The sequence below is a fragment of the Pleurodeles waltl genome, chromosome 2_1, assembly GCF_031143425.1.
Source record: "Pleurodeles waltl isolate 20211129_DDA chromosome 2_1, aPleWal1.hap1.20221129, whole genome shotgun sequence".
Classification (NCBI taxonomy): Eukaryota; Metazoa; Chordata; class Amphibia; order Caudata; family Salamandridae; genus Pleurodeles; species Pleurodeles waltl.
In genome coordinates this window covers 450,646,742-450,668,990 of record NC_090438.1, presented here as the reverse complement: position 1 = coordinate 450,668,990, position 22,249 = coordinate 450,646,742, and positions in this window count along the sequence as shown.

Sequence of the window (22,249 nt, the reverse complement as noted above, 5' to 3'; positions counted from 1 at the left end):
TGATAGTTGGAGGGGGGTATGGTAGAAACAGGGACAATGGCTGCCATCAGAGAGGAGGCCAGAGCCTGTTGGGCTGCCAGTCAACTGTGAATGCCCTCCAGGAGTGCATTTCATTGCTGCATCTGGGATGGCAGCCCCTGGATGGCATTCACAATGGTTGACTGCACTACAGAGATTGATCTCTGCAGGTCAATAGCCTCTTCGCTGAGGGCAGCAGGGCTGACTGGGTCAGGGCCTGAGTTGCCTGGGGCAAAGGAGATACCCAACCGCCTGGGAGAGCGGGCACAGGCAAACTCTGTGAGGGGGTGGTGGTACGGGGCGGCGGCTGTACCTGTAGCTGGGGAAGTCCCAGAGGTGTCCACCACCGTCAGGGATCCTCCATCAGATGAGGAATCAGAGTAAGTGTTGTCACCTCCTGTCTCCGCCGTAGTGCTCCCCTCCCCTTCATCCCACTGGTTCCCTCTGCGTCAGTGGATGCTGCCTCCTGGGTCCTCTGGGATGCAGCTCCCTCTGTCACCGGTGCCCCTGCTCCTCCGCCAGATGATGCTAATGTACACATGGACAGGATGACAGAAGAGAAAAGGGGGAGAGAGAAAAGAGCACTGGGCCAATTACAGCACTAACACCACAGATGGCACACACATTACTGCACACACAGGGATCAGGATTGGGCACCATTCATCACACTGGCATTCCATTTGCTAGGTACCACAGCAAGATGTCTGCCAACCACCGCCAACTACACCCCTCCTGGGAGTCACTAAGCCCTGTCTAATATGGAATGCAACCTAGCGAGGATACCAGATTTTGCAATACGTCCATTACTCTTGAGCTGGATCACGTTGCAATGTCTGAGCTGGCATTAAGGGGCACCCACTAACTGACACCCACCACTAGGATCCCATGCCACCTACCAATTATTGTTGTAACGCCCACTGTACTCACTCCTTTGTGGCTGCTGTGATGCCCTCAAGGGCTCATCCAGCTGTGGGTATTCCACTGCGAGTATGTGGCCATTAGTGGGGTCAGGTTCAGATGGGCACACTGCTCTCATTGGGAGGCCATTGCTAACTGGGCCTCTGCAGTCTTCCAGCACCCAGCGTCTCAGGTCCTCCCACCTCTTCCTACAGTGGGTGCTCCAGCCTGTCACACATATGGCCCACAAACACCATTCCCATCTTCGTTGTCACACACATCACCCATCGCCCACCGTGTACACTACCAACCAACATACCAACCCCAGATGACACAATGCTTGCACACATCTCCATGCAAACTTGTCACATGCATCATGCCCAAGGTGTACTCACCTGTTGGTCTGGAGGCCCATACTGCTGTCCATAATGGGGTAGGACCCCATACATCAAGCTCTCCAACTCCTCCAAAGTGAAGGCAGGAGCCTTTTGCCCGGTCAACAGGCCATGGCAGGATCCAGACACAGCTCACAGCGCCAAACGCAGTGTAGGTGTTGTCCTGGGTAAGTCAGGAATCAAGTGAGGATTCAGATAGACAATGGTGGTCACGTCCGTGGCGGTGTACACCGTCAATGGCGCCACTGAACCCTATTGGTCACTGTACTCTATAGATCCCCATGTTAGCCAATGAGGAATTGCACAGTGCCTTCCGCCATGACACCCAACGTCAGCAGATTTACCTCACTTCCACCTATCCCTAGATACAGGACAGGCGGTTGCCATTTCATGGTGGTGGACTACATTCAGATAATCCATAACTGCGTCATTGCTACAATTTGCACACATATTGACATTCCCATTGTCCTATCACATCAATGTTCAATGTACACTGAGGTGGTGTTTCCATTGTTTAAATTAGGACAGCCTACTCACTCTTGTGTCCCGTAGATACTTTCCACTGTGGAAGAAAAGGAGGAAGAGACAACAGATCCCATGTGGACTTGGCACACCTGGAGGACAGGCACATAATACTCACCTATGGACTGGACAGAACAATCACAGAGCTGTGTGCCCAAATGGAGTCTGATCTGATATCAGCTATTCATCATCCCAACGGAATCCCCCTCTTGTGCAGGTTCTTTCAGTGCTCCATTTCCTGCCAACTGGTTCTTTCCAAGGGACAGTGGGCTTGGCAGGAGGAATGTCACAGCCAATGTTCTCAATGGTGCTGGCAAGGGGTTTGTCTGCCTTGGTCAAACACATGTTCAGCACATTGTTTTCCCCCAGGTGGAAGATTTGTCCACTGTGAAGGCAGGATTCTATGGAATGAGATATATGCCCAATATTATTGGGGCGACTGACGGTACACATGTTGAATGAACAGGTGTTCAGGAACTGGAAGTGTTTCCACTCACTCAATGTGCAAATTGGTGTACCTGGTTGACCGGTACATCTCCCATGTCACTGCCAAGTATCCTGGGTCAATGCATGATGCCTTCGTCCTGAGGAATAGCAGCATCCTAAATGTGATGGCACAACTACAGAGGCACAGGGTGTGGCTAATTGGTGAGCCTGACTCCCCACCCAGTGTATGTTAGTGCATGCCTTCTGGTGTTAACCCCATACCATTGTGTAAGGCTAATGTTTGTCCATCAAGACTTGCATGTGACTCTGGCTACCCAAACCTATTGTGGCTCCTGACCTCTGTGAGCAATGCCAGGATAGGGGCTGAGTATCGTTATAATGATGCACATGGGCAAACCAGAAGAATTATTGAAAGGACCTTCACCCTCCTGAAAGCCAGGTTCAGATGCCACCATCTGACAGGTAGATCCCTGTACTACTCACCCAAGAAGGTCTGCCAGATAGTAGTAGCATGCTGCATGTTGCACAACCTGGACCTCAGATGACATCTGCCTTACCTGTAGGAGGAGGAGACTGGAAAGGCCCCTGTGGCAGCAGTGGACCCTGAGGATAGTGAGGATGAGGAGGCAGAGGATAAGGATGTGGACAACGGAACATCAGTCATACGTCAATACTTCCAATAACACACAGGTGAGACAGTGGAACTGACCATTCCTATGAATACTGATGTTTTCAGTGTGGCTGTAGCATGATGGCATTCCGTTTCTTTGCATCTCAACTTACTGTCAACTATAACTTCTCATTTTGCAGATGTCAGTGATATAACAACTGTGTACTGATGTGATGACTTCAGGTCATTAATTGTATGCTATCAGAGTGTTCACATCATTTGCACAAGATGTGACTGTTTCCATATATGCACATTTTCACCACATAAAACACTTTCACTTAGGTTGTGTTCAAGAGTGTTTATTGTAGTGCAAATTATTGATGGAAAAGTGCAATGAATGGGGTGATGGTTGGGGAAAGTCTCGGTTATTGTTCCAGTCTGTTTGTAGCACAGATCCACTGTCCAAGGGGCCATAGGAAGGGGTGCAAAGGCAGTTCAGAGTGGACAAGGTGACAGGGTGGGACACAAGTGGGACATTCAGAAGGGTCTCATTTCCTGGTGGTGGTTTTGGTCTTGGCAAGTGTCTCCGGCTTCTGTCTGGGTCACAGGGAACATTTGCAAGGTGGTTCACCCTATGCAGGGGGAAGGTTGCTAGTGGCCTGTGGGTCCTGTGGCAGGGCCTCCTACCCACTAGCTGCAGTGGACATGGTGGGCTGGTCAGGAGACTGGATAGTGGTATGGGCCCGCTGGTGTGCTATCTATTCCCTGGTGATGTTGGCCATATCTGCCAGCACCCCTGCTATGGAAACAATGGAGGTATTGAGGGCCTAAAAATCCTCCCTGATGTCCTGATGGTATACCTTCTGCAGCCGCTTGTTCTCCTGCATGTTGGTAAGGATCTGGCCTATCTTGTCCTGGGATTGTTGGAAAGCATCCAGGACATTAGTGAGTGCATCCTGGAGAGTCGGTTCCCTGGGCCTGCCCTTCCTCTGGCTCACAGCAGTCCTCCCAGTGTCCCGGTTCCCCTGTGCCTCTGTCCCCTGAATGGTGTGCCCACTGTCACTGACCCCAGGTCCCTGATTGTCTTGAGAGTGAGGTGTGGACTGGGGTCCCTGTACAGGTGTGCACACTCCTGATTGACGTGTCTTGGGGGCAGAGGTTTTGGAACATTGGGTGGGTGCTGTGGTGTTGGATAGAGATCGGGGAGGCTCTGTGGTGGACTGTGAATGGGTTGGGGTGGCCGACTGACCAGTGATCCCTGATGGGCCAGGTAGTTCATTGAGATCCTGAAGTCCAGAGTCACTGTCATCACTGGGAGCATCTATTGTTGGGGGACTGGATAGTCCTGGTACCTCCTCACCGCTAAGATTGGCTGGGGCACCTGTGGGGATGTAAGTGATGTATTATGCTTCATGTCTGTGACATTTTTTACATCCCTAGCTTCCCCTCTATTGTTGCTGTTGCCCTGCCACGTTTGTTTGTGTATGATGATGTATTGTGGGGTTGTTAGTTCTCCATGCTGTGCAGGCTTTGGTGATGGGTGTACATGCAGGGCTGGGAGGGCTGTCCTTGCATTGGTACAACATGCAGGGCTTGGCATTGGGGTTAGTCAGATGTGTAGGTGCCGTGTGTGGGATGGACTGGAGTGATGAAGTGAGGGTGAGATGGTGTGATGGCATGCAGGTATGGGGGTGATGAGTAGTATAATAAGGACTCACCAGTGTCCAGTCCTCATGCTACTCCAGTGAGTCCCTCAGGATGCAGTATTGCCAAGACTTGCTCCTCCCATGCTGTGAGCTGTTAGGGAGGAGATGGGGGTCTACCAACAGTCCTCTGGATGGCAAGCTGGTGCCTTGCTGCTATGGAACGTACTGTCCACGTATGTTGTTCCACCTCATCCTGAAGTCGTCCCTTGTTCCTGCATGCTGCCCCATTGTGTTCACCCTGTCTACGATCCTCCACCATAGGTCCATCTTCCTGGCAATTGATGTCTGCTGTACCAATGCTCCAAACAGCTGTGGCTCTACCCTGACTTTTTCCTCCACCATGATCCACAAGTCCTCATCAGGGAAACAGAGGTGCCCTAGGGACAAGGGTGTTGTGTGGTGTCTGTTGTGCAGAGGGTGTTGAGTGATGTAGTGGGGTGTGGGATGTGGGGTTCATGGTGGATGAATGGGTGTTCTCTGTGGTCTTTGTGTTAGTCCTGTTGCTATTATTCCTAAAGGGTTGTGTGTAATGTGGTTGTGTGTTTTGTAGTACTGTGGGTGGGTATGTGTGGTGCGCGTATCAGTGTCAGGTGTGTGATTTTCATTTAGGCCAATGTTGTGTTGTTTTGTATTTGGGTGGCCATTCTGAATGCGCCAGTGTGTACCGCCAATGGTTTACTACCATTGAATGTCTGCCGTGGGGATTCGTGGGTCATAATGTGGATGGCGTTGTTTTGTTGGAGTAATGGTATGGGTGTTCGTAACAATACTTTACCACTGACCTTTGGGCTGGCGGATTTGTGTATGTGGCAGTTTTCTGTTGGTTTGGTGTGTGTGTGTCATAATATGGCAAATTGATATTCTCCACCGCGGCGGTATGTTGGTGCCCGTCAGCGTGGCAGTAAGCAGCATTTACCAACAATATCATAATGTGGACCTAAATCTGATAGAAATGGGATCTCTCGATGGCAGTCAGTATGCACTCTGTCCAAGCAGGGACCCTCACCCTAGTCAGGGTAGGGAGATACACACCTAGGATAACCCTAGGATAACCCCTGCTCAGCCCCTTGGTAGCTTGGCACAAGCAGTCAAGCTTATCTCAGAGGCAATGTTTAAAGTATTTGTACACCAACACAGTAACACAGTGAAAACACCACAAAAGTGACAAAAAAGTTTAGAAAAATAGCCAATATTCATCTAAATCAGAAAAGACCAAAATGGCAAAAATCCAAAATACAGAAGCAAAGTTATGAATTTGTAAATTAAAAAGAGTCTTAATCCATACAAATCAATGGATGTGTTTTTTTTACACAAAGTACCTGGTTTGCATAAAAAATAAGGCCGTACTGGCGACTGTACGTCAGAAAAGTCGATTCCTTACTTGCAAGTGAGGCATTGTGTTGTTTCTTCTCCAGTCAGGTAGGCGATGCGTCGTTTTTCTCTCCTGCAGAAGAGCGATGCATTGATTTACGGATGGGCAACCTTGGGACCGTGCAGGTTCAATGCAGTTTTGATGCCCAGCGACAATGCATGCATAATGCTGGCGCACGGTGATGAATCAATTTTGGCACCTGCACACGGGTGTTGCTTCAATATCCCAGCTGTGATGCAGGTGGTCATCGATTTTTCAGCCGCAAATCAGGTGCTGCATCGATTTTTCTCCTGCACGGCTCCTGTGCATGGATTTCAGTCTTTGTTTTACTAGCTTTTCCTTTCAAGGGCCCAGGGACTGGATTGTGCACTACTTGGCAAGGTAGGAGTCTCAGCAAGAAAGGGCGGGAGCTGGCACAGGAAGTTTTTGATGGCCCTGAGACTTCAGAACAGGGGACAAGCCCAGTCCGAGCACTTTGATGCACTTCACAAGCCGGAAAACACAGCAAAGTCCAGTCTTTGTCCTCTTAAGGGCAGAAGCAGCAACTGCAAGCCAACCCAGAAAAACCCACTCATACGCAAAGGGTACTGCCACAGCTCTTCAGCTCTTCTCCTTGGCAGAGGTTCCTCTTGATCCAGAAGTAATCTAAAAGTCTCAGTTTGTGGGTTCACTACTTATACCCCTGTCTGTATTTGAAGTAGGCAAACTTCAAAGGAAAGTCTCTGTTGTTCACAAGATCCTGCCTTGCCCAGGCCTGGCCCCAGACACACAGCAGGGAGTGGAGGCTGCATTGTGTGAGGACAGGCGCAGCACTTCCAGGTGTAAGTGTCAGCTTCTCCCTCTCCACTCTAGCTCAGGAGACTCATCAGGATATGCAGGCTATACCCCAGCTTCATTTTTGTCACTGTCTATAGGGAATTTACAACAGGCCAACTGTCAGTCTGACCCAGACCTGGAGTACACAAGCAGGCAGAAGCACAGAATAGTTAATCAAAAAATGCTTACTTTCTAAAAGTGGCATTTTCAAACTGACAATCTAAAAAACAACTTTACCAAAAGATGTATTTTTTTAATTGTGAGTTCAGTGACACCAAAACTCTGATCTCTATTTGCTCCAAATAGGAAAGTACACTTAAATGATATTTAAAGGCAGTCCCCGTTTTAACCTATGAAAGAGATAGGCCTTGCACCAGTGAAAACGAGTTTGGCAGTATTTCATTGAGAGGGCATTTAAAACGCATTAGAAAATATCCTACCTTTAACATACATTGCACCCTGCCCCTGGGGTTACCTTGGGCCTACCCCGGGGGGGACTTACATGTACAAAAAGGGAAGGTTTGGGCCTGGCAAGTGGATGCCCTTGCCAGGTCCAATGGCAGTGCAAAACTGTACATACAAAACTGTACATACAGACACTGCAGTGGCAGGTCTGAGACATATTTACATGCTACTCATGTGAGTGGCACAATCAGTGCTGCAGGCCCACTAGTACCATTTGATTTACTGGCCCTGGGCACCTCTAGCGCACTTTACTAGAGTCTTACTAGTACATCAAATATGTCAATCATAGAAAGGTCAATTTTACATACAGTTCACACAGAGAGCACTTGCACTTTAGCACTTGTCAGCAGAGGTAAAGTGCCCAGAATACCAAAAAAACACTACAAACAAAGTCCAGCACACAGTGAAAAGACAGGGGAAACCACACCAAGGTCTAACAGAATCTAACTCGAATTACAAGTTATGAGGACACATATACTTGGCACAAGCACAGTTAATCTCTGTTAATGACCACAGTACTCAATGTTGGGAAACTCTGTTCCACTAACATCTTTGCCTTGAACTTACCTGCTCAGACCATTCCTTATAAATTACCGTAGCAGACTCATATATTTCCTATGTCCCAAATTGTTCTGACACTGAAGTTTACAATCTGTAAAGGTAAGTTTGCACTTAGATGAAGAAGTAGTCAATCACATTTGACTCCTTCTTCATCACTGTCATCTTCATTGGGCATTTCAAAATCCTAAACTGTGGGCCCACCATGGTCTCCCCCTTCTACAATTACAAACATGTTCATCCGCAGGGCGATGTTATGGAGAATGCTGCAGGGAAATAGATTTAGCATACCTTACTGGGTGAGTAGAAGAAAACTCCACCGGTCTTCTCCAGGCACCTGAACCTGGCCTTTAGGCGCCTTAAAAAACTTCCTCCTCTGCCCTCAATGTTATTCCATGGGCCTCATTGAACCAGACTTCCACTGGCATTGGTGAATACCTCAGTGGTGCCAATAACCAGGGTTGCTTAGGATATGCTGAGTCTCCTACATAGAAGCAACACATCAACAGATTACTCATTTATCAAGCCATTGTCTCTGCCTAAACTAAGATTCAGGCAAAATATTATCAAGTCACACTGTACTTACCAACACCCCAGGCACTCTCTGGTCCAAGTTATGACATCTGCATGGGTATGGTGCTGTTATGTAGTACAAATTAATCCTATCTTGACCCAGGAATGCAGTCACACACACTTGAGATGTATAAGTCTGGTAAGCAGACAACTTGAACATTGATGCATTGGAAGTTCTTCCAATTACCTTAGACCTATTCCCTTGAGTGTTGCAGGCACTAGGGAAATATGCTTGCCATCTGTGGCTCCAACCACATGTGGTAGTTCATAAAGCATAAAAATGTCCCTTCACTGTGACCAAATCCTGTGGACGTGACAATTATATGTAGCTGTTGATGTGTCTCATCAAGGAAGCATGGACTTTTGGAGCACACCACTGAAAGTTGGCAGGGTCATGACCCCAGATACAGCCTCAATCTATTGAAATTTCCAGTGTTTCACTATTGGTGTTTTGACTATTGGATTCATATTGAGAGGCAGGAGCTCATGCTCCAACTGCTGACATCAGTCCAAGATGGCTTGACTATTTAGCTGAAATTTCTTGATGACAAACCTTTCCTCCATGGTGGCGAGGTCTGAAACAGGCCGGAACACCTGAGGCTGATGCCTCCTACCCATGGCTGGGTTCAGACATCAGTATGTATGGAAAAGAAAATATCAACTGAAATGTTCACACCATACTTTTACACAGTAGAAATGAACACACATAAACATTACATTTTTATTCCTCAAAAATTATTTTCAATTTTTTCTTTTTTTCATGATGTGCAAATAACACATTAAAATGTTTTATTTGCACATAATTATTTTCTTTTCATTTTTCCTTTACAATACTGCCGACGTAGGTAGTACATTCCCGGCTGCACTACTGGTGTCAAACACAGTCACATTCTCATTTTATTGTGTCATATCTTGCCAAGAACAGTGTAATTTTTATCTGACATTTAGAAAATACTACCTTCCATTTTGAGTGTTGTTGATGCACTAACAATTGAAAAATGCACAGGTTCACATCCTAAAATGGGGGCTGCCTTACCTTGCCATCAGAACATTGGCTACCCGACAGCTGTCCTTCACGACGGTCTCTGTCATAGGCCTGTGTGATGGCTGCACATGAAAACCAATGGCAGTGTCCGTCTCCCTCATGAATCACATCCAATGTGCACACGTCTGCCACATTGCAAAAAAAACATACTTGCCTCCTAACACAGCATCCAACAAGTCCCCCTCAATTTATTGCTGCTGTTACCGACCTCTGAGAGCCAGGATGCTGGGCACAACAGGTGACAGGACCCTCCTGCCTTCAGTATGGAGGAGCTGAGCTCCTTTCCAGGGAGGTCCTGTCCCTGACAGCCAGCTCTACGGGGCCCTATAGGAACAGGTACATGTCTGATTGTGGAATGTCTGACTGACTAACCTTTTCCTGTTTTGATCCACAGGCTATTGTATTCTTTTTGTTAATGGGGGGAGTGTTGTGATTTGAGCTGATTGAATGATTTAGCTGGGAAAACATTTGTGCCAATGTCTGTGCAAAATGAGAAGCTGTAATATGTGTCCATGTAACTCACAGTCCTGGTTCATCAGCTAAACTACATGTCACTAACTACCAGTGGCCAGTAGACAGTGCACCAAAACTGTGAGTGACAACATATATCCATCGGGAAAATGATGTTGTAAAAAACATTTTGAGGGTCTGGAGTTGTCTGATGCTGTTCTGTCAAGTGGAATTCCAATCCATGTGGTGTAATAGGGTGTTATGTATTGTTTCAATATGTCATGGAACCAAATATAAGTAAAGTTAGTCTCTGTGCTACAAGTTCAGATGACACTGGCTCACAATCATCTATCCTAGTATGTCCCATCCCAACACACACTTGTTCATATATCCCCACAATCCCTGCTCTCCCTGGCACATCGTTGCCCTTCCTTACTGCCCTCAGTCCCTGTATGTGATGCAGACCATGAGGTCTGACTTGTGGGCGTTTAAGCATGCAACCAATTTAGCTGTGCATGGGGTTATGTGTATGGATTGCGCTGGCTGTTTAGCCTTTACAGTAGTAGTTCACAATGATTTTGAATAATGGGGGGTAGTTCTCACAAAAGGATATGTTTCTTAGCCATGCCTAGATGATGTTGTAGGCCTGATTTGGTAACATGGGGAACTAGAAAGTGTTGAGGGTGCTTGGAAGATTCATGTAACTCCGTATTTCCAAGCTACCTATAAATGTGTTTGAGAAATGGGAGTTACTGTTTGGTGAATGCATGTTTGCAATGGCTAATACATATGTGACAGCAGTACTGTCAAACAAAGTCACTCAAAATGTCTCTACTTGTGTTTTTCTAAAGTGGAGGATATAGAAGGTCATCATAAATAAGGTGTGGACCCTTGGGGTCCACAAACAATGCAGCCTGCACTGTCGGAAGAGGTGGGAGGACCTCCATCAGGCGATTCGAAAGTCTGGTGAAGTCCAAGTCGGCCAGTCCTCCAAGTGATCCAGGTGGTTACGTCGCACCCTGACCCCACCTAATAGCCCACATCCTTGTGGTAGCTTAGCCAGAGCTTGATGGGCAGTTGAAGCCCCAACAGCAGTATCAATTGGGTAAGTCATTATTTGTAGATTTTGTTGTTTTCTTACCTTTAAAATTTCCAGCAATTGTGTATGCCATCAACGTTAAGGTTGGCACACATTCAAAGCCAATGAGGATTGTAGGCGCTATAATTTAGTCAGACAGTGTCTGATGCTGCATGTGGTGTATTTGTTTGTGCTGAGGTTTGCTAATAGATTCCTCAGTACAAGACAAGTACTGTTGTGAGCAGACACATAGCTGCGTGCAAACAAATGGGGTACCTGCATTTTGTGAATGTCGTAAGTGACAGCTACACAAAACATGCCCCATATCATGATGGGGTCAGGAGGGATGCTCCGTCACAAGTGTGAGTAGGTAATGTGGGCCCCATTACTAGTGACTATAGCAAACTGTACAATTTTGATATGTCAGACATTACATAGTTAAGTTTGTACTATGACAACACAAAAATGTATATCTACACCAAGTGGAATACAATTCTGTGCACAGCAGCATCATTCATAATCTGGTATACTTTTGAAACCAGTTTGACCTGCAAACGTGATTTTGTATGCCAAACTGTTTTGATTGCAAAAAACAGGACTTTGTCCACATGGGTGAGAGAGTCATAAGTTCCCCAAACAACATTTTTGTGTCCTCAATTCTATCCAGAGAAAAAATAATTGATTGAGAGCAATGTGATACTTAAAGAGATATTTGCAGATGGAATGTGAAATCACATAGATGTTGCAGAGACCCATCTTGAGAAGTCAATTTCCAGCCCAACACCTGGCCCTTTGTAAAATGTGATTACAATTAGCTCTGTACTGCAGTGGTTCAGAAATGTATCAAGGCCTATGTGTTTACTCATGTTGTTAAACATTTTTATGCAGGGACCTTCAAGTGTGTAAATGCCAAAGGTTTACATAATATGGGAGCTGGCATGGGGGATTACTGGACTTTGCACAAATATTTTGTGCTGAACATTAATGCCCTATTGTAGTTGTATAGATACCCTCAAACTGTTGTGTTTGTCTTTACAGCATCATCTGGGCAAAGCGTAGGTGATAGCGGCGACTTCAACAGGGAGGAAGTAGCCCACTGGGAATCGGACATGGACAACACTGACACCAAGAGACCGAGTGGCATGGTGGTTGAGGGGACAGGCATAGAGGCCACAACTGACTCTACATCTTCTCCAGAGGTCTCCAATGAAGACCAGTCCCCAGTGGTGGTGGAGCGACTGTGACAACTGCATCATCACCTGTCACTCACATTCCAACCTCCATCCTCCCTATTGCTCCCTCCTAGTTAGCTGTAGCCACCCCCCTAAAAAGGGTTGGCATCACCTTTGCTGCAGGCACCTCTGCCCTTGGCCCGATGTCCCAGGCTGTGGTTACTGAGGATGTTGTAGACTTATTACAGGCTATTGGTGTAGGGCAGAATGTAATTCTGAATGCCATCCAGATGATGGCTGGCCAGACCACCCAGATGCCGGCTTACCTGGATGGCATTCACGGTGCCCTCTCTGGCCTGCAGAGGTCATTCCAGGGTCTGGCCTTCTCTTTGGGCACAGCCTCCCACCCATCCCAACCTTGTGCCCAGACTTCCAACCCTTCCTCATTCAAAACCCCTCAAACCAGCCCTCTCTCAAGCACAGGCAAACATTATGCATGCACCCACAACAACCACAAGGAACATATCCCAACGCTGACATAGCCAAAAATTCAGGCACAGACACACACATACAGACACCACACACACTGCCACCACAAGCAAACATATGGGCATCACTCCCACCATTAAACATGCACAAACCCACTGCCAGCACAGCCACAGACACAACACCCACACTACACCAAAGCCCATACACACCGCAAGCACACCTCCAGTCATCACATCCACCACAACACAAACACACACCCGCAATACTACCACACCCCCAGCCAGCACTTCACCACCAAACAATCACGCACCAGCATACTACATACACATACTGGACCCAAATGCCCACACTCACCCACCCAACAGGCAATCAGTAAGAAACATGAATCAAAAGATACAGCACGTACTCCAGACCCTCAGGCACCCACACCTTCAACACATTCACACGCGCAACAGACAAAGCCACTACGCCTACCTCCCGATCCCACCTATCTCCTGAACATTTTATCTCTTTTCCTAAAGAAGGCCTCATGTTTGCCTTGACCCTAATCGCTTTCACATTCCAGACCACACCACCCAAACATCTTCTAACCACCTCCAAATCTAAACTCACCCCTCACAAATCCAAACCTACCCCAACCAAACACAAACCACCTCTCCTAAGTTCAAATCCACCCTCTCCCAAATAAGAAAATCACCCCTCCTAAACTCAAGGCCCCCCCAACTAAGATCAATGAGGTGTTTGCTCTCTGCCTTATAGATGCCCATTCCAGGGGTGGGTTAGAGAAATAGGTAATATGTATCTGAATAAAATAAGGTAAAAAGGACAAAGATCCAATAAGCACAAGTTGGAATATCATTTTTGCAAGATTTGAATAGACTTAGGGGGTCATTCCAACCCTGGCGGTCGGTGTTAAAGCGGCGGCCAACCCGCCAACAGGCAGGCAGTCAAAAAAATGTAATTCTGACCCTGGCGGGAACCGCCAACACAGCCCGCCACTTTAACACTCCGACCGCCACGGCGGGGCAAACAAACAGCGCGGCGGTCACCGCCAACAGACAGGCGGCAGACAATGTACCGCCCACCCTATCACGACCCACCAATCCGCCACCTTATCCGGGGCGGGAGCCCCGCCGATAAAAACACGGCGGAAACAGATCACGAACGGGAAAACACTCACCTCTATACACTCCACGAGGAATCTGGACAGCATGGAACCCGAATTAACCATCCTACCAGCCATTGTCTAACTGCTCCTCTACCAGGAGCACAAACGCCGCCGCAGGAGACAACGGTGAGTACTGCACCTACGACACAGGGGAGGGGGGAGGAGAAAAGATTACGGGCACACACATACGCGACACCCACCCTCCCCCCCCCAAATCCCCACACACCAATGCAGAGCAACAAGTCAGATTTACACCCCCCAAATCCCCCGGAATAATTCAAAGACAATATAAAATGATCATTAAAATAGAAGTATATTAAAGCATATTTGAACTTAAGTGAAATATTAGATTATTAAAACAAATAAATCACAACATGAAGAATATGAACATAGTCCAAAAGTCCGGCACATATTGGCTACATGCCATTGTCCGTGGGCCAATGTGCATAAACACATGGGCAAAGCCCACACACGAAACCCGATTCCATTGGAGAGAACACTGCTGGGGCATCAGATAATAAAACCACAGGCACCTCAGGGGGAAGGGAAGGGGGGGCACCTCAGCCACATGAGTCCACGACACCAGATCCACGAGGGGCCTCCATGCCCACTGTACCATCCTGGGGAGTGCAAAGCCACAGTCTCACAAGTCTTTTCAGTGGGTGGATTGCCCACTGTACCATCCTGGGGAGTGCAAAGCCACAGTCTCACAAGTCTCTACAGTGGGTGGATTGCCCACTGTACCATCCTGGGGAGTGCAAAGCCACAGTCTCACAAGTCTCTACAGTGGGTGGATTGCCCACTGTACCATCCTGGGGAGTGCAAAGCCACAGTCTCACAAGTCTTTTCAGTGGGTGGATTGCCCACTGTACCATCCTGGGGAGTGAAAAGCCACAGTCCATCTGGTGGATTACAGACTCCACTGGTTATGGAGGAGGCATGGTGCCCAGAGTGCTTCGTGAAGCCCTGCCCGACACAGATCCGGCCCTGCCAATGGGCCAGCGGTGCTTGAGATGAAGGCCCCAGCGGAGCGGTGCTTGAGAGGAAGGGCCCAGCGGAGCGGTGCAGAGACGGCGGGGCCCAGCGGAGCGGTGCTTGAGAGGAAGGGCCCAGCGGAGCGGTGCTTGAGAGGAAGGGCCCAGCGGAGCGGTGCTTGAGATGAAGGGCCCAGCGGAACGGTGCTTAAGATGAAGGGCCCAGCGGAGCGGTGCAGAGACGGTGGGGCCCAGCGGAGCGGTGCTTGAGATGAAGGGCCCAGCGGAGCGGTGCTTGAGAGGAAGGGCCCAGCGGAGCGGTGCTTGAGATGAAGGGCCCAGCGGAGCGGTGCTTGAGAGGAAGGGCCCAGCGGAGCGGAGCTTGAGATGAAGGGCCCAGCAGAGCGGTGCTTGAGAGGAAGGGCCCAGCGGAGCGGTGCTTGAGATGAAGGGCCCAGCGGAGCGGTGCTTGAGATGAAGGGCCCAGCGGAGTGGTGCTTGAGAGGAAGGGCCCAGCGGAGCGGTGCTTGAGAGGAAGGGCCCAGCGGAGCGGTGCAGAGATGGCGGGGCCCAGCGGAGCGGTGCTTGAGAGGAAGGGTCCAGCGGAGCGGTGCTTGAGATGAAGGGCCCAGTGGAGCGGTGCAGAGACGGCGGGGCCCAGCGGAGCGGTGCTTGAGAGGAAGGGCCCAGCGGAGCGGTGCTTGAGAGGAAGGGCCCAGCGGAGCGGTGCTTGAGATGAAGGGCCCAGCGGAGCGGTGCTTGAGAGGAAGGGCCCAGCGGAGCGGTGCCTGACAGGAGACGGCGGGGCCCAGCGGAGCGGTGCTTGAGATGAAGGGCCCAGCAGAGCTGAGCTTGAGGTGAAGGGCCCAGCGGAGCGGTGCTTGAGAGGAAGGGCCCAGCGGAGCGGTGCAGAGGCGGCAGGGCCCAGCGGAGCGGTGCAGAGACGGCGGGGCCCAGCGGAGCGGTGCTTGAGATGAAGGGCCCAGCGGAGCGGTGCAGAGACGGCGGGGCCCAGCGGAGCGGTGCTTGAGATGAAGGGCCCAGCGGAGCGGTGCTTGAGATGAAGGGCCCAGCGGAGAGGTGCAGAGAGGGCGGGGCCCAGCAGAGCGGTGCTTGAGATGAAGGGCCCAGCGGAGCGGTGCAGAGACGGCGGGGCCCAGCGGAGCGGTGCTTCTCACGGCGGTGCCCTGTTTAGCGGTTCTTCTCACGGCGGGGCCCAGCGGAGCGGTGCTTCTCACGGCGGGCCCTGTTCAGCGGTTCTTCTCACGGCGGGGCCCAGCGGAGCGGTGCTTCTCACGGCGGGGCCCTGTTCAGTGGTTCTTCTCACGGCGGGGCCCTGTTCAGCGGTGCTTCTCATGGCAGGGCCCTGTTCAGCGGTGCTTGTCTTGTGTTCCTAGGGAATCAGATCTGGGCAATCATTCCCGCTCAGTCGCCATCCGACCTATCGCTTGCGGGGCCCTCCTGTGCTGGACTCCTGGGACCGTGGGTGTCCTCCGTCACACCCCAAATGGGGCTGGTGGGGCCCTCCTGGGCAGCTTGCCTGCTGCCGGACTTCTTCGCCCTGCTGCCCTTGCCCTCCATGGACGAATCTCTGGTGCCCTTGCCTCCCTTGGAAGCATCTCTGGGGCCCTTGCCCTCCTTGGACGAATCTCTGGGGCCCTTGCCTCCCTTGGAAGTATCTCTGGGGCCCTTGCCCTCCTTGGAAGAATCTCTGGGGCCCTTGCCTCCCTTGGTGGATGGGCCAGGTGACGGTGCAAGGCTGGTGTCCTTGGGGGCAGCCGTCTCAGGCCTGTGGCGCTGGCCCTTCACTTTTTTGCTTCTTTTCCCAGGGGGTGGGCTGGCTGTCCCCTTGCTGCTGGCCGATGTTCCTGCCCTAGGAGCTGGTGGACTCCAATAGCCCTGAACGATGGTCCTAGTAGGTGCAGGGCTTGTGGTGGCTGAGGTGCTGGTTGGACTCTTACGAGATGGAGGGGGTGGGTCAGTTGTTGGAAAGAGGTCAAGGTTGGAAAGGAAAATCAATTTAGAAAGACAGGGATGGGTAGTTGTAGTGGGTATGGGAGTGGACGAAGAGGATGTGGTTGTAGGAGAGTCAAGTGTGCTGTCTTTGGGTGCAGGTGCTTGTGACGGAGGCTGTCGTGAGGTGGATGGCTGTTGGGTGGGTGGCTGCCTGCGTTTGTGTGGGTTGGAAGAGGGGGTGACAGACACACTGGGAGAGGACACAGGGGACGTGTAAATGCTAGTGGGGGTGGTGACTGCACGTGTGCGGACTGTTCTGGTGGGTGTGGTGGTGATGGACATACTGGCTGATGGTGGTGTGCATGCAGGTGTGAGTGGAGACGTCACAGGGAGGGAGGAGGGAGACGAGGAGGAGGGGGCACAGTGGAGGCAGTGGGTGTTGCTGTGTCTGCATGTGGATGTTGCTTGGGTGAATGCTTGTGTGATCTGTGGTGCTTATGTCTGGATGAGCTGCCCTTGGGTGTTGATGTGTGTGCAGGCTGGTCTGTAGGTGTGTCTGGGATAGGCAGAGGAACAGGGGAGTGGGACTGGGTTGAGGAAGTTGGTGGGGGGAGGCTAGACACAGGGACAATTGTTGCCGTCAGTGCTGAGGCCAGAGCGTCGAACGATCGCTGATGGGCAGCCTGACCCGAATGAATGCCCTCCAGGTATGCATTGCTCCGATGCACCTCCCTTTCCACCCCCTGGATGGCATTAAAAAGGGTAGACTGCCCAACAATGAGAGTCCGGAGGAGGTCAATGACCTCCTCACTGAGGGCAGCAGGGGTAACTGGGGCAGGACCTGAGGTGCCAGGGGCGAAGGAGATGGCCGGCTTCCTGGCCGAGCGGGCACGGGGCGAAAGCTGAGGGGCTGCTGGGAGGGCGGAGCTGGTGCGCTGGGTGGCGGCTGTACCTGTTTTTGCGGTGGGCACGGATGGTGCCGCCATCACAAGGGAGCTCCCTTCCGAGGACGTGTCGGTGTCGCTGATGTCTCCACGGGTCCCCGTTGTGGAGCCCCCCTCGCCCTCCGTCTCACTGGTTAAGTCCGAGTCGGTTGCAGGGCCCTCCGGGCCCATGTGAGATGCAGCTCCCACGTGCGCCGATGCCACTTCTCCTCCGCCTGATGATGCTAATGCACACATGAGCAGGAAAACCAAAAAAAAGGGGGGGAGAGAAGAAAGAAAGACATGTTGAGTTCATGCATTGGCGGCACCGTTGGCGGAGAGGACAGACACAGAAGCCCCCTGCACTACGCCACGCACTCGGGGTACACTACTCAATTATTGTGACTTGGCCTACAAGTCTATGGACGACAAATGCACACATAGGTGAGCCCGGGCCATGGATAGCTGTACTTAGCACCCTACAGAGGGGGGGGGCGGGGGCACAGGTCCATGTCTAACGGAGGGGCCTAGCCTACAGAAACGTCCCTGGCCTAGAGATAGCCACAGCCCTCCTCCCCCACCCCGACGCCTCCACTGTGCGCTAATATAGCAGAATGTGCTGATACTCACCCCCTTGTGTCGGCTGTGATGTCCTCACGCGCCCATCCAAATTGGGGTAGGCCACCGCCAGGATCCGGGACATCAGGGGGATCAATTGACGACTGGCACCCCTCCTACGTTGGGAGGCCATCCCCAGCAGAGCCTCGGTGGTCTTTCTGCTCCCGCGGCGGATGTCCTCCCACCTCTTGCGGCAGTGGGTGCCCCGTCTGTTGTGGACCCCCAGGGCCCGGACGTCCTTGGCGATGGCACGCCAAATGTCGATCTTCTGATGGGCGCTGACCTATGTGACATGGACAGGGTGGAAAAAGAAATATCATCACTTTTCTGCATGGTCGATGTGAGTGGCCCCCCCTCCCCAACCTTGCCATGTGGCACATGCTCTCATCTGTCGTGCGTTGCTATCCTCATACGCTCCCCTCCCCACCATCTTACATCCACCCCACTCAACATAGGCATAGCCCATACTACGTGCTCCCAGTGTACTTACCTGTTGGTCTGGAGGACCGTAGAGTAGCGCATACTGGGGGAGGACCCCATCAACGAGTTTATCCAATTCCTCAGATGTGAAGGCAAGGGCCCTTTCCCCAGTCGCAGCAGCCATTGTCTCTTCCAGACCGAGTTCACAGCAGCACTTGCAGTATAGGTCCTCTCCTATGGATGATCAGGTCTCGAGTGATTAAGCAGTTAGAAAATGGCGGTCATGCCCGCGGCGGTGCGTACCGCGGCGGTGCGTACTGCGACCGCCGGCGCACATCGTCATTGGCTCCTGAGACCCATAGGGTTCTATGTTAACCAATGCTGCTTTGCGCCGTGGTCTTCGACCGCCTACCGCCACGGTGTGCCACGCCAGCGCATTGACCTCACATCCCATTGTCACACTTCACAGGTCAGGCAGCCGCCATTTCAAGGGCCCACATGGCTGAATTTCTACGGCGTCACACAGGCCTAGGCCTTGCATTGCCACTCATACAAGCCATTCAATGCATAGCGAATCGTGTACTGTGCAAGCTGTGGTTACGTACCTGTGGGTTGATTGACTCTGTGCTCCATGTTTTCCTTCCTAGGCACCGTCCGCTGGGACTTGCGAGGAGATGGAGGAATCCTCCCGTATACAGACCGCTGGTGGACCTGTCGACAATGGAAGAAAGACATGTCATACTTACATACAGACTTGACCGAGCCACTATACAGGAACTGTGTGCCCAGCTGGAGCCAGACCTGATGTCCCCTATTCGCCAACCCACAGGGATTCCCCCTCTGGTGCAGGTTCTGTCAGTACTCCATTTTTTGGCAAGTGGATCATTCCAAACAACAGTGTCCATATCATCAGGGATGTCTCAGCCTATGTTTTCTAAGGTTTTGTCCAGAGTGTTGTCTGCCCTGCTGAAACACATGCAGAGCTACATTGTTTTCCCTGAGGTGGCCGATTTGGCTACAGTGAAGGGTGATTTCTATGCCCTTGGACATATCCCCAACATCATTGGTGCTATTGATGGGACACATGTGGTCTTGGTTCCCCCCAGTGGCAGTGAGCAGGTGTACAGGAACAGAAAAAGTTATCATTCTATGAATGTGCAGGTGGTCTGTTTGGCTGACCAGTACATCTCCCATGTAAATGCCAAGTTCCCTGGGTCAGTGCATGACGCGTACATCATGCGAAATAGCAGCATCCCTTATGTGATGGAACAGCTACAGAGACACTGTGTGTGGCTAATAGGTGACTCTGGTTACCCCAACATGTCGTGGCTACTTACCCCAGTGAGGAATCCCAGGACAAGGGCAGAGGAACGCTACAATGAGGCCCATGGGCGAACTAGGAGGATTATAGAAAGAACCTTCGGCCTCCTGAAGGCCAGGTTTAGGTGCCTGCATATGATAGGGGGATCCCTAATGTACTCACCAAAGAAGGTGTGCCATATCATCGTGGCCTGCTGTATGCTTCACAACCTGGCTTTGCGACGCCAGGTGCCTTTCCTGCAGGAGGATGGTCCAGATGGTGGTGTTATAGCAGCTGTGGAGCCAGTGGAGTGTGAAGAGGAGGAGGACGACGGGGATGACACAGACAACAGGGACACAGTGATACAACAGTATTTTCAGTAGCACACAGGTACGAATCAACCACGCCATTTTACATTTACTTAAAGTCTCCTGCCTCTCTGCTGTCTGAGTTCCCCCCCAGTTCCTGTTAACTGAGTTGTGACTTTCCCTTCCGTTTTCAGAGCTGTGGGCCCCACTGCGTGACCTCTGCTTTGTTTGCCCATGGACTACAGCTGTGTGACAGTGGTATGTTGTCATCACAATGTAACTGAACATTTTGGCACCGTTATGTCGAATACATTTGTTCAAATTACAAGCAGACTCCAGATTTTCTTAGTGCAAAAAGTGATTTAATTCAAGTGCTAAATTTATGGAACATGATTGTAAAACGGGGATGGGTGATTGTGGAGTAATGTCCATGGCAGAGTCCAGTTCTCAGTCGCACAGGTGCATTGTCCATATGCCTGTGGAAGGATGGAGCAGGGGCAGTTCAAGGTTGGACAGGGTGACAATGTGGGACAGTGGGATGACATCAGGGGATATCGTTTGCTGGCGGGGGTCTTGCAATCCTACTCTGTCTTCTTGTGAGATCTCAGGTTCCGCTTGCGGGGTGGTTCTTCTTCTGCAGGAGGTGGGGTTCTGGTGGCCTGTCGTTGTGTGGGGGCCTTCTGGCCACTAGCGCCGGCGGAGGTGGTAGGCTGTTCCTGGTCCAGGCTAGTGACAGGGGCCCTTTGTGGTGCCACATGGTCCCGCAATGTGGTGACTATCTGGGTTAGGGCCACGACGATGGTCCCCATTGCGGAACTAATGTTCCTCAGTTCCTCTCTGAACCCCATGTACTGTTGCTCCTGCATGACCTGGATCTCCTGGAACCTGGCCAGTACCGTAGCCATCGTCTCCTGGGAGTGGTGGTATGCTCCCATGATGGAGGAGAGGGCCTCTTGGAGAGTCGGTTCCCTGGGCCTGTCCCCCCCCTGTCGCACAGCAGCCCTCCCAGTTCCCCTGTTTCCCTGGGCCTCTGTCCCCTGGACGGTGTGCCCACTACCACTGGCCCCAGGTCCCTGTTGTTGTTGGGGTGGTAGGTCAACCTGGGTGCCCTGTAGTGGTGGACACACCGCTGATTGACGTGTCCTGGAGACAGAGGCATGGGCCCGCTGGGTGGGAGCTGTGCTGGTGTTCCCAGAGGGGTTTGGGTCTGGTGTAGCCTGTGGCTGTCTGTGGGGAACCGACTGTCCCGAGGTCCCCGATGGGCCGGGCTGGTCATCAGGGTCCAGGGAGACAGAGCTGCTGTCATCACTGGGGGCCTCTTCTGGGGGTGGGATGGACATCTCTGGACCCTCCGTGGCGGTGTGGTGGCGTTTGGGTCCTGCAGGGGTATAAGAGTATGGTTATTGCTTCTGTGTGTGGCATTTCGTATAATGGGTGGTTGGCCGTGTCCCCCACTGCTGGCATTCCCTTGTGGGGGCTTTTGTGACGGTGGCTTGTGGGGGTGATGGGTGTGTGCAGTGGGCATGCTTTGGGGATGGGTGTCCATGCTTTGGGGAGGCGTGCAGGGCTAGGTTTTGGGATGGGTGGGTTGTGATGGTGAGCCATTAGCAAGGAGTTGGTGTGATGGGGGTGGGGGTATGATTTGGCATGCAGGTGGGGTGGGGGAATGAAGTAGTGAAGATTTGACTTACCAGAGTCCATTCCTCCGCCTACTCCTGCGAGGCCCTCAGGATGCAGGATGTGCAAGACTTCCTCCTCCCATGCTGTGAATTCTGGGGGAGCAGGTGGGGGTCCGCCGCCAGTCTTCTGCACCGCAATGTTGTGCCTTGATACCATGGAACGCACCTTCCCCCGTAGGTCGTTCCAACGCTTCCTGATGTCGTCCCGATTGCGTGGATGCTGTCCCACAGCGTTGACCCTGTCCACTATTCTGCTCCATAGCTCCATCTTCCTGGCAATGGTGGTGTGC